Consider the following 13,249-nt stretch of genomic DNA (forward strand, 5'->3'; position numbering starts at 1 on the left):
TGGCGAATCTCTAAATATAATTTCTGATGCAAAGAATTCCACCTACTGTAACTGAAAGATTAGTGGGTTTTGCAATTTCATTTACCATGAATACCAGATGTATTTGGGTGGGACAGTGAAAGACACCTAGGGGAATTAGATACTGAAATCCCATCAAAAAGTTAGGTGCTTTTGAAAATCCTGTCTTCCAAGCTTAAAAATAAATGTTTCTACCTGGCTTTCCTCTTGCTAGGTCCTGCAAAATATTGCATTCAGGACATTGTAACTAAATCATACAAAGGAAGAAAAACCTGAACAGAGGATCACTTATATCTTCTGGAAAGGCCAAAAGGGCCAATTTTCCATCTTCAGTTTGCAGTAAACTGCAGTCACCAAAATGCAGCTCATTCAGTACAATTTCTACCTGTTGTGTCCCAGACTTTCCTCGATTTTTCAGCAGCCCCTTCAAGCTAGGAAGTACCAAGCAGTTCAGCCCCCATATCATAATGGTAACTGAGTACAAATGTTTCACTTGGAAAACAAGAGTATTCTTATTACTATTTCAATAGATATTGCCAGAGAGATAAATTAAAAAGGTTGAATTTTTCAGAATTGTTGCACCTGGGAAATTAGTTTAGGCAGAGATAATTAATTTTTGGAAAGCCAGGCTCAAAAATTGATTTGCCAAGGCAGGCTGTCCTCAGGCTATTCATGACAACCTCTGACTGCAAATGAATAGTGCTCACTTTCAGATCAACAACCAAAGGGCACCAAACACGAGTGTTTGCTCATCTATGTTTAAGAGCTGTGAGAAACTGTGGGGATGAAAGTGAGAGAAGAGAGGGGTGTTACTTGTGGGGAGCTGGGGCCAAGCTCTCTCTAGTCAATGAAACTGTGAGGCATCCTGCTGCAGGAGGGGTGAGTTTGCTTTTCACATAAAATGTAGAAGTCAAAAAAATAAGCCAATTTATACATATTATGGTCAGTAACATTTTCCAGTCCCATCTTGACAAATTTCTGTGGTCAGACATACAACAAAGGAATAGGACAGCTGTTTGTTAGACATCTCCTTAGATGGTATTTTCAGTAACCTTCTGTAAACATTTCATGAACAGTCACCATTCTGGAGTCAAAGAAGTTGTAGGGGGATATTTGCAGAAAACCAAATGTTCAGCCGTAAATCTGACTGTTGCATTTGGAAATAATTCAGGTGATGATTATGCAGGCAGAGGAAGTTAAGGTCTGAGTACTTAAGTTCACCTGTTCCTGAGCCATGGCTCAAGAAAAGTTCACCGATATTTTTTATATTTTGAGCAAGAACAACTTTCAGCACAATCACAGGCCATTTACCAAACAAAAGAATATGAGACTTAAGTGTACCGTATTATGCATCACTCAACCAGCTGACTCTCATTAAGAAACTGGTATCTGCTGACTGTTCTGAAAAGGGCAGTCATATCTCAAAACTTCTAACTTAATATGATTCTGTTTACTACCAATGGCTTTGACAGTGGGGGACATGGGGCTATTTCTTATTAAATCCTCAAAAATTTATTGCCAGCTCTCACAGCAGCTATGGAAGCTATAGGCTTGCTGCTCAGTTGAAAAGAAGCTTTTACTCTCCTTGTCTTCCTTACTTAATATATACCTATCCTTTTGGCACTACATGACAAGATAAAGAGAAATAACTAGCAAATTTTCATTACATACTGAAGTTTTTACCATCTCAGTACAGTTACCTTTTGCTCTGCCTTCTAAGCTTATTATTCCCTGAAACTTTTCAATATCTGTACTTCTCCCTTTTCTCCAGCTATTTTCATAATCCTTCTCTTGACTTTCTTCCTGCAATATGAGCCACATGTTGCCTAATCAGACTAGACCAAAACTACATATAGCAGTCCTGTTCTTTTCTAGACATGCATCTTCAAAAAGCCTTTGTAAAATACCACCCAGTCACAACAGTGAGGACTCTACTCATTTCATACTTCTTAATACAGATGGAGAGAGCTATGTAAATGACAGGAAAAAGTATAAAACCTGTATCAATGTAAAAAAAAAAAAAAATCAGGCTACAAATTTATAATCTGTTTTAGTCTAGCATTTATCAAGTGTGTCAGAGTAAAGAAGTGCAAAGAATTGTGCTCCAGAATTTTAGCTTTTGTTTTGGGGGGACAAAACCCAACACAAACAAACCAAAAACTAAGAACAAACCCTGCTACATGCTTTTCTATTTATAGTAATAATCTTGAAAACACAGACCAAATATAGGCTGACTAATGCTTGCCTGAGTCCTGCAGAGACTTCACAGCTCACAAGTGAGACAGACTTTGCAGCCATGAAGTCTAGTGTGTTTTCAGGCTGCCACAGAATTAAGCATTTCTCACAGCATCACTTGAAGTTTTGTACTCTGTGCAGCAGAAACCACCTATTGTTGTTCCACATATTCCCATTTAGTTGCTGATGCATCAGCTAAAGACTCTCCTGCAGGCACAACTTGACAGACACAGCCAGTCCAAGCCATCCAATACAACAGCACAAGAGCTCCTTAACCCATTCTAGTTGAAAACAACTGGGCTAGCAAAGACGTACTATGTTAAAAAGTGCAAACACTGATTTATGCCAAAATACTTTGGGGAGCAACAGCAACAGCAGATCTTAATAAAGTTGATAGACTAAGTTCTTGCAAATAGGAGCAGTGACCTTTTTCAGTTGGCTGCCACTGAGTAAGGATGTGTGCATAAGGTCTTGCATGGGAGAACAGTGGTTCCCACACTATTCCTCTCACATATGAGGGGTCAAAAGTGTTGATTCATTAGCTGAACAGCTCAGTAACCAAACCAAACCAAATCAAAACCAAACCAAAAGGAACTGTGGAGATACTAGCCTCTAGAGCAGACTGCAAGCCTCCTGGGCTTATGGCATGTATGGAAGAAAGGAGATTCTGAAGTAATTTTGCATCATTCTCAAACTTCATGAACTTCACTAAATTCATCCAGGTTTCTCTTCCAGGTCATTAATAAGTCTTCAATAAGCATGCTATGTAACACTTTTTCTCTGCTTGCTAACCCAACAATTACTTTGTATTTTCTCTAAAGATAACTGTTAAGGAACCTATATTTCTGTTTCTAGTCTGCTCATGATGTGGGAAGTTTTTGCTTATTAGACCATAAATATTTATTGTGCTTATTTGTTTACTGATGTATACTTTGTCTGGTTTTCCATGGAACGTTTTTGGGTTAGAAAAGCCCATTCTGCCCTTTCCTATAATCTCACAGGAGAACGTCTACTGACACTCTGCATGTCTTGGACTTCCAGACTCTATACATCAGGCCTGGACTCAGGTAGCACAACACTGAGATGTTCAGTCTCTCTGAAATATCTGCACTGCTACAGGAGTCACAACATCACAGCATCAACCTGGCAGCCTGCCTGTGCCATCTCCACAAGGGAAGGGGAAGTGGGATGAGCTCCTGGCTGCTCTTGTTCTCAATGGTTTGGCAGACATCTGCCTTTGGCAGCAGGCAGGCAGTAAGAACATGCTAACAACTGGCCTTGCTCATGTATCCAATATGGCTGGTGCTGAGGCCCGGATGCCAAACGATGTCTGGCTGCTTGCTGCTCCTCTCTCCTGCCATCTGCACTCTGTGGCGAGGATGGCTTGGAATAAGCAACTTCAAGATGCTTGCGCGGCTGGTATACAACTGGTGGGTACTGTATGCTGCCTATATGTTAGATGCCAGCTTCTTGTCCTAGGCATCACCTGAAATATTTGGGCCAGTACAAGAACCTGAAGCAATGTGCTGCTTCACACAAAAAATTCTGAACACTCATTTGGTCTACTGACCACCCAGAGTAAAATTTAGCCTTCTTGTACTGGCATGATTAGTGGGATGAAATTTAACAAGTCCAAATGCCAGATTCTGCACCTAGAATGGATTAATGTATAATGGACGGCACAAGTATAAACTGGGAGAGGAGTGGCTGGAGAGCAGCCCTGCAGAAAGGAATCTGAGGGTGCTGGTCGACACCAGGTTCAATATGAGTCAGCAGTGTGCCCTGGCAGCCAAGAGAGCAAACTGCACCCTGGGGTTCATCACAGCATAACCAGCCCGTCAAAAGAGGTGATTATCGCACTGTATTCAGCGTTGGTGCAGCCCCACCAACTGTGTGCATTTCTGGGCCCCACAATTTAAGAAGGATATGAAGGTCCTTGAATGCATCCAGAGGGCAACAAAGGTGGTGAAAGGGCAGGAAGGCATGTCCTATGAGGAGTGGCTAAGGAATTTGGGTTTGTCTAGTTTGGACAGAAGGAGGCTGAGGGGCGATCTCATTGCTTTCTACATCTTCCTGAGGAGGGGAAGAGGAGAGGGAGGTGCAGATCTCTTCTTCCTGGGATCCAGTGATAGGACACATGGGAATGGTTCAAAGCTGCGCCAGGGGAGGTTTAGACTGGACATTAGGAAGCATTTCTTTACTGAGAGGGTGGTCAAACACTGGAACTGGCTTCCTAGAGAGGTGGTCGATGCCCCAAGCCTGTCAGTGTTTAAGAGGCATTTGGACAATGCCCTTAATAACATGCTTTAACTTAGTCAGACCTGAATTGGTCAGGCAGTTGGATTAGATGTAGGTCCCTTCCAACTGAAATAGTCTATTCTATCCTATTTTAAAAAGGCTGATTTCTTTTGTCTTAAATAAACCCATTAATTATGGGGGCTTTCAGCCATGTAAATGCACCTCTCCCTGTTTTAATGTACCTTCCATTAAGGTGCTCTTAAAGTTTCCTGCCATCTTGCCTTTTCTGTAATCACCTTCCCGTTCATTCTGCTCTTAACCATTTCCTTCATATTGATAGCTTATAAATATGTCCTTTCAAAGTTCACTGCCTCTGCACTTTCCCTAGGGAAGTCACCTGTCACTGCCTCTGCACTTTCCCTAGGGAAGTCACCTGCTCTTATGATGGCAAATCTAACTGTACACTGATCACAATTACTCAGTGGAGATCCTAGTCTCCCTGCCTCTATTAAATCTTCACTTCTGTGCAGAAGTTGAGAGTCATCTCCTGCTGTCATCGTTGTTTGAAGGATGTATATAAGCTTGTGTCTGCAAGTGAGATTCCCCATAACAAAGTCCCAGACTGAGGTGATTTAAGAAACATATCTGATATCTACATACCTGAAATTTTTTAATTAATTAATCAATGTATTTATTTAAAGTCTTCTTTATATAGGAAATATACAGAAGTCATGCCAGAACACCGACAAACTGGACAATCTGCCAGGGACCTCATTTCTCCCAGTCACATCCCAGGGAACAGATGAAATGTGAAAGCAGAGCTGTAAGATGCAGAGCTGGGCAGAGGGGAAAAAGCAGAGCAATAAAGAGAAAAATATCAAGTGCTTCACCAGTCCCTCTCTTTGTGTTCTGCCTTTATACACACTTCTAAGTGTATAAACACACTTTATACACATATAACGTGTATATACGCACTTTATATTTTTTAATTTATATTTTATTTATAAATATATATATATATTTTTAAAAATGTGTATATACACACTTTATAGACACACATACTTTTAATGCATTGTAACCAAATGAGAATATAAAAAAATGGTGCACAGTCACACTATAATAGGAAAACCAAGACACAAAAAGTTGGCTTGAAGGAATTCTCTGAAGAAGAATGACTCCCCAGTTTCCAGTTCATGTCTGCAAACCAACACACCTTGGATTAAGAGTCTTGCTCAGGTAGATCATCTCACTTCTGCCTTTACTGTTGGCCCAAAATAAAACAGAGCAAACATATTTGTGACAACTTCAGTACAGTAAGTTGCTACTGTACCCTTATGTTGAAACCTTGTTACATAAAGATCAGAACCCACAAGTGTTCCTACTAGAGGGTTGCTTAGTTAGTACTTCCTCATTACTACAGCCTCATTAGTACTTGTTAGGTCTGTTCCCTGAATTAGTACTCATTAGGTCTGTTCCCTAAAGTATAGGTCTTTAATTTAGTTGTGGATGCTTGCATTTGCTACAGGTCTTGCTTATGAAAGGACAGGGTGTTCATCTAAACAACTTTTCTTCTCCGTAGAGAAGCAGGACTGAGGTAGGATTACACAGACTCAAATGGGGAAGACAGCCACAGAGGAATGTGAACTATTTTTTCCATCAATAGGAAGGATTTTGCTGATGGCAATAAATAAATCTATTCACCCCACATGTTCTGAAGATGCCTATGGTATCAGGGGAAATTATTGTGATAATTGTATCCAGACACCGTTGCTCAAACCAGCACAGGGAATATTAGTCCCTGTGGAAATTCAGCAAATTATGAAAAGTCATGCAAAAGCTTCCATCATTTTTCAGCAGGGAGGAAAAAGGATAAGGCAGCTGACTTGTTCACAACATGACAACGAATAGGCAGGCAATAACAATAAGGAACAGTGAAGGTGACCAGAGGGCCTGGAATAGAAAGAGCTCTGGATCATTCACTGCATGGGGGCTATCCAGCTGCAGAACATGTGAAACAGGCTCGAAGCTGTCCTACTGATTTGGCTGGACAACTTAAAAGATGGAAAGTATTAACAGAAAGGACAGAAGCACAGTTTTAAAGATTTTATATATATAGGTGTGTATACATGGTATCAAATAACATAAATGATAATATAGTAAATAACATAAGCTCAGTCTGGTATAAAAAAACATAGATGGATCCTCACCTTCACTAGTGCTGCTCTGAGCAGTGCGCAAAGCATTGACTTATATCAGATAGCAATTCAAAGCAAGGAACTGCTGGGAAATCTGTCCACAATGTCTGTACTGCCAGGCATGAGGTTGTGGGGAGCAGAGGAGGAGTCCCTCGTGGTACTGCCATGCATGGGTTTCCACATGTTGGATGAAAAATCAACAGTTAGTTGACATTTTCCTCCAGAACTAGTTTGGGTTTGGTTGTTTGGGTTTTTTTTAATGCAAAAATTTTTTTAAATTTAAAATGTAATTTAAAAGTTGATCTTGAAATATAATTTGGTAAGGGAAGTTGCTGGTGTGACCAAAAAGACAATATTAGATTTTACTGAGATTTTTCATTGCAACAAATATCACCTTCTGACCAGCTCAGGAGCCCATCTTTGGGTTGGAGCATACTTCCACACATTTGTGTGACTGTGACTAAATCCCCCAGGAGGCAGAGTAGGCGGCTTATTTTGTTACTTTCTTTTCACACATTGCTAACTCCATGAGAGGTATTGCCTCTGACTCTCCCCATGAAACAAGCCCCAAAATAAAAAAAATCTGAGACTCTCTTATCCCCAAAGCCTCTGTACCTACTCTGTTAGTACAAATGCATCTTAATGTGGCTGGAAATGCATGTCATATATTAAGGAATCCTTACAATGCTGAAGAGGTGTAAAATTGTTCAACATAAATAAGGATTAAACTTGCCTGTGTTCAGTATTAATTATCACTTCTACTTTCATCGTTAAAGAGGAACTCCATTAAAGATCCATTAGAGAGTGCATTTTTTAATCAAGGCTTAAATTATAGTGCACGCTGCAATCAGAAGACCTATTGTATGACAGCATGAACAGCAAAAGCTGTGTACAAAGCAGCAAAGCACTGAAATAAAAAGACATTGTTATGTTAGGCACAGTGTTAGGAGAGAAATTTGCATAATATTTGGGTACCAACCAGAGCTATAGGCACATAAACAAACTTTATACTGTTGATTGTTCATCAGGTTACATAATGTATTTGTTTAATCTTACACAGTTTTGTCTAGCTCCTCTTCTCCTAATATAGTAAATCAGATTCTTTGTATGCATTATAGCATCAGACATTCATTTTAAATTTGTAGGCATATAGTCTCCTGATATGTATTTCTATTTCCCACTGAAATTAATAGGAGATACACATGCACACATCTTCTTTTGAAATCTTGTCTTTCAAAGAGGATCACAGCTTCTCCTCTCCTCATGCAAATCTCCTGCCTGCTTACAAGCAGATGTTGCAGCATTGCTCGCTTTTCACATTTTATCAAGAACTTTAACAGTACTTTTAGTCTTATTGATTGCAGGAAAGAAAACTTAACAGAAACCCTCAAAATGCTAGCCTGCAAGTGACAAAGTAAAAGACTCTCTCATCTTTGTTCTCAACATTCATTATGTTTAAATCAATCCTGACTTCTCAGTTTCTTTATTTTGTCCCCTACTCAGTTCCCATTGGGTTGGCTTCTTTTCTGGATGATCACACTATCCTGCTGCTTCCTTCACAAACTTTCTTCTGTGAAGCAGCCTCCTTTGGTTTCTGCCTTAGCAGCTCTTTCATAGCTCCAGTTCGGCTGGAAAACATTTATGTTCTCCTGTACCTAGCCTGTGCTACAGCCCAGTTATAGCATTGAGATGACACACTGTGACATGGTTAGCAATGGAAAACAATGTAAAAATAACACACAGTCAAAGATTTAGCACGTTGAGCTGACCAACCAATGAAATACGTAAAGAAATCAACAATATGTCCATACAAGTTCATTCTGCTGCTCTTTCCTGAGATAACTAAAGTCAAAGCTACCAAGATTTAACTCTGTCCTTTTGACATTTCCTCAAAATCTAGGAATTCAATAGTCTCTCAGTTCTAGACTCACAAGCAGAGAAACCATTCATTTGACCCTTCAAAGGAAAAGCTAACTTCTGAGCCCTCAATACCCTATGTCTTCTCTATCATCGCTTGAGCTCCATAATAAAAGCCCTCTTGAGTTTACCCATTGGCAATCCTGACCTTATTATCCCTACCCGGTGCACATATGTGGTCTCCAGGCTGCTCTCACTCATGCCCATCTGCTGAGATGGCGCTATGCCTGCTTGCAAGCTTACCCTAGGGGTTAGGTGTCAAGGCAATGTAGACAGGCAGTTAGCAAAACACTACAGCTTCAACCTTCACTACAGAAACTCCTTCTTCAGTAAGGAGAGGTGAAGCATTTCCACAACATGCCCGGCCATAGAGCATACTGTCAGGTTTAGGAGTAGAGAAAGAACTTAGCTACAGGAGCATTGGCTACCTAAGCCTACTGACCATACTTTGGCTACAGGGAGGTCTCATCCCCATAGGAAGTTAGCACAATTATTCTCCTGTACAGCGAATGCAGAACATGTCTTTATCCTCTTGGGTGTAGCACCTGGCATGAGCAACCACCAGAAACAGGCCACACCCAGAATTGCGCCAGCCAGCTATTTGTCTAAATGTTGTTGTTGTTTTTCTAACCAAAAAAAAATATAGATTTGGTGGTGTTGTCAACTTTTTTTTAAAACACGTGCCAGTTTTGATGAATGGTCTGGCAAGGAAAAGAAAAAAAAAGAATCAGTTAGTTTCTTCATTTTCGGTTCCAAAGGGCTGTTTCATTTTTAATATTAATTTTATTTATCCATTATTTTTCACACTCTTGCTATTGACATGTTTGCTTGTGTATAATATAACTGCCAAAAACATCATGCTGGTCTTTCTTTTAATGCCATTAAGCACAGCTGTGCCTTCACACCAATTCAAACGTGATCTCTTTTCTAGAAGGTTTGCTGCAGCCAAGGAGCTCACATGTTAAGCATTGACACTTTTGCTGGCTCATCACCAGGTGACATAAAATACTGAAAAACAAAACAACTCCCCCCAAAATAAACAAAGTTCATAAATGTTTGGGTTTGGATTTTTTTCCCCCTGAAGCTGCAATGCTTCTGAACTTTCCTGACATGAGCATGGTACGTTTTTTTGTTAATTTTCTGGGTTTTCGGGAGTTTAAGTTTGGGGTTTTTTTTGGGGGGGTGTGTTGTGTTTTTTTAAAAACAACATTTCTAAAAGTCTCCATTGTCCTTGGAATAGTGGCTTCAAGCTTTTCCAGAGTGTAAAGTCACCCTGCTGGGTGTGTTTGCCATGTGGAAGCAGCACAGATATGAGACCAGGTTGCTCCTTGCTGGGGTCACTAATGAACCCTCTGAGATGCACTGATGCCATTACCCTGTGTCCAGCTCCTTAGCTTGTTTTGGCAGCACTCTGTCAGCAATATCTCAGGATGCTGTCACTGAGCTATACTTTCTGATGCTCTCTAAATTCCCAACATCTTCTCATAGCCCATTGTGTGTGAAAGGCTTTTGTGTAATCCAGAGGTGAACCTCAGGTTAAAAGTGCATCTGGAGATCTAAAGACACCTTCAGCCTTCACAGGGAAACCTCACAAAAGTCTATGAGGTTACTGAAGCAACAAAGACCACCTTATACCATCATGTCACACATTTTCAGCTAGCAGCATCTCGGCCTAAACTCTCCTCTTAGAAACTCTGCTGTAAGGCCCATAATGAGGACAGAGCAAGAAAGTTGTTCATCATATGCTCTCATCTACCAGGGAGCAAATGTGTCCAGCTGCTATTGCCACTCAGTAAAAAAGCCTGTGTGTCAGTAGCAGCAGGGTGAGCCAGTGATCTAAGTCTGCTTCTTATTCCACATATGGCATCCAGGATAGAGTGTGACTGGTTGAGTCTCAGGAAGGTGGTTAGTGGTTCTAGAGTAAAGCATGGAATTGATTCTTTATGCAGCCAAGGACAGGGTTTGCAGACGCAAACCCATATATTAATTGGAGAAGAAAAGCACAGAGAACAGATGGAAAAGCAGGCACCCAAGGTGCTCCACCCTTTGGAGGACTCAGTGCCATATGTTGTTTTTTCAATGCATTTTCTAGAAACATTGGGTGTATTATTCTCCACTTAGCAGTTAATTACATGTTATTTTGCTCCTTCAGTAATGTCTGTTTTTTCTGGGGCCTGGTTTGCATTAGAAGGGTTGAAATGATACCAGCAAGTCCTCTTGCCACCAGTCCAACTTATGCCAGCAAAAGAGAAGTTTCCCTTTATAGCTCGTGTTTGTATGAAAAAAGTTAGCTTCACTGCCAGAACACGTTCTCATATGCTAGCAATTACTGCATCTTCACTAGAGCAATTGCCAGTATAGAAGTGTAGTTCAAAGTATCCTCATTCCTGACAGATATTACAGTACAACATAATCCTATGGCTGACCTCATCTACCTAAATGTGAGTCCTTTTCTCTGTCACCCAAAGATGGGACAGGGAAGTCTCTCCCATTCTGTGGCAACATTTACAGATCTGACTGGCAACATTTACAGATTTGAGGTTTGACTAAATGTAACATCAATATTTATAGCAGAAAAGAGCACAAAGCAACAAGTCTTATGTAACTGCCCTTTGCCACAGGAGGTTTTAAATGGAAAGCATAAGCAATCCCCAATACGTGCAGAGCATCTCCGTACAAATAACTAGCAAGAAGGTCTGCTAATCTTTGCAAGTGGTTGACCAAATCAAGACTTGGGACAAATCAGCAACAATGCACTACAGACACACCCTCTGTGAAAGCTGCAGCTCATTTACTGCAATTTGCATTTTGAGATAGCAAGAAGACACATGAGAAGACACAATAAGCTGGGAATGGATGAGTTTGTGGCAAAGCACTAAGGACAGCTCTAATTCACAGCTCTAATCCTCTGTAAGCCACATCCAAGTCTGAGGTCCAGAAGGATGTGTTGGAACATCTACTCTGCCTTTTCCAAACTTAACCCATATTCTCCCCACAAACTCAATGCTCATGAAAGATCCTGTGTCACAGAAAGGGAGCAGGAGAAATTAAGGGTGAAAAATATCTACTGAAGTCTCTTAGTGTCCAGCTGCTCCTAGGGAGCCCATCATGTCCAATATTGATGAGAAGCAAAACAACTCAGCTGCACTTGTCAGCCTGACCCAGATGAAAACTTCCAACTCCATCTAGGGGTGCATAGCTTATATCTAAGGAACCCATGCGGCAATCAACATCTGTTTCTGTGGGAGGCTGATTAGTACAGCCAATAACCTGCAAATCTAATTATATACCAAGGAATGAATGAGTGGGGGAAGGACACTGAGTGACTGGGCAATATAATTGCAGGTAACATTCCCTGTAAAGTGAAATGAGAAAAACTAATCCCAATGTAAGTGTATAAAGGCAGCTTCTGAGCTGACTGTTACCACTCAGGAAGGAATCATAAGGTAATAACAGCTAATAACAGCTAATTGCATGAAAATATCAGCTCAGTGTTCAGCAATGGTCAAAAAGCAAAATAAAAGCTCAGAATTATTAGGAAAGGAGTAAAGAGTACATTATGGCATTAAATCTGTGCAGTATCTGCATATTCAGCACTGTATAGAGCTCTGATCTTTTCAGAAAAGACACAACAGCAATGCAAAAAGGGGTCAGAAGATGGTGACAAGATGAGCAAAGGCTTTAGCAACAGAACAGCTTAAGAGTGAGGTTCATCAGCCTGGAAAAGGAATGTAACATCCCACACACGCAATTTCTTGAGAGGCCTGTCAGTTCTTCTGTGCCATCCCTGAGAAGAAGGAAACATAAATGAAAGAAGAAAGGATACAGTTGTTTCAGCCTTGGTAATTTTGAGAATAGCAATAGCTTGACTCTTCGAGGTAGGATGTGGAAATTTTGGATTCTAAGACTCTTTGAAGACATAGCACTCTTTGAGGCTTAAACTCTGTATTCTGGATCAGATCACAAGCAGTGTGAGTGTAATGATATTTTTAAATTGAAAAACTGAATCCTCACACTAGAAAATTTAATGTGCAAATTAAGTTTCAAAGTTTCCTTCTTGAAAAACTAACCTTTCATGTGTTTAAGCATCATGCCTGCTTACTCTGCTATATCAATATCTAAAAATAATGCTTACAGCTACTTCCATTTATTTTAGTATGCACACAATGCTTTCAGAGCCTCAAGCTTCAAATACTTATAAATGTTTTGATAGGATACTTGGGGTTTTTTTTTAAAATGCTTTTCCCGGTTTTTGCTTTCAAAGAGCATCTATAGCAAAGTCCAAACAACTATCTAGTAAGCACAGATGTTTGCTCAAAATAGGTACAAAGACTAGACACTCATATGACTGCCAAGCCCCTGAAATCTTTTCCATCCCACTGAGCCCCTCATTCACAGCAGTGTTAGAGTACCTTGCATTACGTGCTGTGATTAACAGTGACCTGACTCATCCTGGAGAAGGGTATCAGAGTGCAAGATGAGATGGGATGGGGTGGGGTGGGATGGGATGGGATGCGATGGGATGGGATGAGGTGGTGCGGGGGGGGGGGGGGGGGCAAGTAAACCGGGGAAGGGGGGGCAGTGTGTGGCTTGCTGAAGTGTATTGCTTTGATTGGGCTTGAGGTTTTTCAGACCATATTTTGCTG

This window comes from Ciconia boyciana, chromosome 5 (genome assembly GCF_034638445.1).
Source record: "Ciconia boyciana chromosome 5, ASM3463844v1, whole genome shotgun sequence".
In the NCBI taxonomy this organism is placed as follows: domain Eukaryota; kingdom Metazoa; phylum Chordata; class Aves; order Ciconiiformes; family Ciconiidae; genus Ciconia; species Ciconia boyciana.